Raw genomic sequence first — 3,087 nt, forward strand, 5'->3', positions numbered from 1 at the left:
CAGGCGTTCAATTTTGTTTAGTCCTTTTCCGGTTTTGTAGGTGAGTGTTATGTACCAGGGAGCGTATAGGTGCTGGAACGGAAATGTTTTGTTAATCAGAGAGTGGAGACGTTAGCTACTAGGAAGTAGTATTCCCTGAACGAAGTGGGCTTGGCGAGGTTTGATAAAAGCAAATAAATTCCTGATGCATATGTGCAGACTGAAGCAGCGGATGAAAGAAGCAGCGGATGAAAATTGCTGGCAAGGTCGGGATTCGAACCCGTGTCTTCTGCTCACTAGGCAGATGCGCTAACCACTACGCCACGCTGGCACAGTGCTTTCCGCGACAGCACTGATTACTCCAGCACGCCTCTCTCCTCAGTCCACATTCCCTTTCATGCCCCAGCCCCCTTGGCATCTCCCCAAACTCAAACATGTTTACATGTACTCTTCCTGACAATGTTGTAATTAGTGAGAAACTGAAATTTGATATAGTGTTGTCATTTCTTGGCTTATCGTGGAGCCATCAACTAATATGAATCAAGCACACCACGTTCCATGTTTCATATGTGGTAACTCTGTTTCTCATCGAGTATCCCTTACTACTGGTTCATCCGAGGTCTTAAATGTAGAGGATACATGGAGACATCGTAACAACTCCTATTTTGAAAGCCAATATTAATTGGCGAAGAGTTCTCGGGCTTCCAGCCGGGTGGCGGTGTCTTCAAACTGCGACGTTTCGATAGTGACATACTCGTCATCTTCTGGCGAAGACGACGAGTATGTCACTCGTCGAAACGTCGCAGATGACGAGTATGTCACTCGTCTTCTGGCGAAGATGACGAGTATGTCACTCGTCGAAACGTCGCAGTTTGAAGACACCGCCACCCGGCTGGAAGCCCGAGAACTCCTCGCCAGCTGTATACGCCGCGAAAGCATACATTCCAATATTAATTGCCAAGGATCAGTGTGCAGTACAGTCCGCCACTCGACTGTCATCTAAATGAGAGGATGAAGGCGCGAAAAGGCGGCACGTCAAGGTCCTTCGTGGACAAGAAGTTTAATTTAATTTACTCTGATGTCTCTACCTTTCCGATCACACCCAGAAAAATATGACTAACCTTAAATTTGCCGTTAGAGGTTCCCAAAAATAACTTCTGCTGATCTGATTCTTTGCACTCCCGTTTTAGCCGCATTTCATTCCGGAACATCCTGTACTAGCCGAACGAAAACGAAGATCTGGCGGAAACGATGACGGCGGCGTATTATAAATTTCTTCAGACACACAGTACGAATGTTTGGGTGTACCCCAGCCTCGAGGGCGGGAGAATCGCCGAAACGTCGAGAACGGCTGTACGTGGTGAGCAGTAAATTGCTGTCAAATTGTTCTCTGGCCACACGGCGGACGCTGCTGAATTATGCATGACGGCATGCGTGCCTGTGGTAAGCTCGCCGGCTATTATTAACCGAGCACATGGCGTAAGGAGTCCGCGCCCGTGGCACTCCGCGAGGCGTCACTGCCCGCTTTCCGTGAATCACCGCGCCAAACATATTGTTCGCTGCGTAATCAGTGGAATAGATTCGATTTGAAACTGTTCTGGAAAACGCCTGAGCTGCAATTTGGCGCGGCAAACAGCAACAGTGTTCCATGACGCGCTCGCCCGGAGAATCCGACTGAATCATCGCCCGTCCATTGTGTTCGGGAGATGGTACCCAGCAAATCAGCTAACAGTACTGGAGGAAATGGCTATATGGCTATTTTGCAGTGCCAACTGAACAATGAAGAAATCTGCATAATTGTAGCTGTGCAACTATGTTTCTCACCTCGCCCAACTCGCCCAAGTCGTATTCTCTCTCTCTCTCTCTCTATTTCTCTCTCTCTCTTTTCTCCATCCGCCCTCTATCTTTTTCTCATTTCTTTCACTCTCTCGCGTATACATATGCTTCCTACGCATCCGTCGACTACGATTGCGCGCGCTTTCGTACATGTACATTGAAGAGCCAAAGAAACTGGTACACCTGCCTAGTATCGTGTGGGGCGCCCGCGAGCACGCAGAAGTGCTGCAACACGACTTAATATGGACTTTACTAATGTCTGAAAGTGCTGGAGGCAACTGACAACAAGAATCCTGCAGGGATGTCCATCAGTCCCTAAGAGTACAAGGGGGTGAGGATCTCTTCTCAACAGCAAGTTGCAAGGCATCCCAGATATGTTCAATAATGTTCATGTCTGAGGAATCTGGTGGCCAGCGGAAGTGTTTAAACTCAGAAGAGTGTTCCTGGGGCCACGCTGTCGCAATTCTGTACGTGCGGGGTGTTGCATTGTCGTGCTGGAATTGCCGAAGTCGGTCGGAATGCCCAATGGACATAAATTGATGCAGCTGACGAGACAGGATGCGTACGTATGTGTCACCTGTCAGAGTCGTATCTATACGTATCAGAGGTCCCATATCACTCCAACTGCACACACCCTACACCATTAGAGAGTCTTCACCAGCTTGAACAGTCCCCTGCTGACATGCATTGTCGTTGGATTCATGAGCTTGTCTCCATACCCGTACACGTCCATCCGCTCGATACAATTTGAAACGAGACTCATTCGACCAGGCAACGTGTTTCCAATCATCAACAGTTCAATGTCGGTGTTGACGGGCAAGGCGCGAGGCGTAAAGCTCTGTGTCGTGCAGTCATCAAGGGTACACGAGTAGGTCTTCGGCTGTGGAAGCCCATATCCATGATGCTTCGTTGAATGGTTCGTACGCTGACGCTTGTTGTTGGCCCAGCATTGAAATCTGAAGCAATTTGCGGAAGGGCTACATTTCTGTCACGTTGAACGATTGTCTTCAATCGTCGTTGGTCCCCTTCTTGCAGAATCTTTTTCCGGCCGCAGCGATGTCGGAGATTTGATGTTTTATCGGATTCCTGATATTCCCGGTACACTCGTGAAATGGTCGTACGGCAAAATCCCCACTTCATCGTTACCTCGGAGACGCTGTGTCCCATCGTTCGTGAGCTGACTATAACACCACGTTCAAAGTCACTTAAATCGTGATAACCTGCCATTGCAGCAGCAGTTACCGATCTAACTACTGCGCCAGACACATGTTG

General features: G+C 48.7%; 1 non-coding gene across 1 annotated transcript; it reads right to left on the reverse strand.

Moving 5' to 3' along the window:
- Window positions 1-235: 235 nt before the first annotated feature.
- Trnat-agu (transfer RNA threonine (anticodon AGU)) lies at window positions 236-310 on the reverse strand. Its single transcript has one exon. It is a non-coding gene; the product is annotated as a tRNA-Thr (tRNA).
- Between the last annotated feature and the right edge of the window lie 2,777 nt (window positions 311-3,087).

This window comes from Schistocerca cancellata, chromosome 3 (assembly GCF_023864275.1).
Source record: "Schistocerca cancellata isolate TAMUIC-IGC-003103 chromosome 3, iqSchCanc2.1, whole genome shotgun sequence".
NCBI classification, from domain to species: domain Eukaryota; kingdom Metazoa; phylum Arthropoda; class Insecta; order Orthoptera; family Acrididae; genus Schistocerca; species Schistocerca cancellata.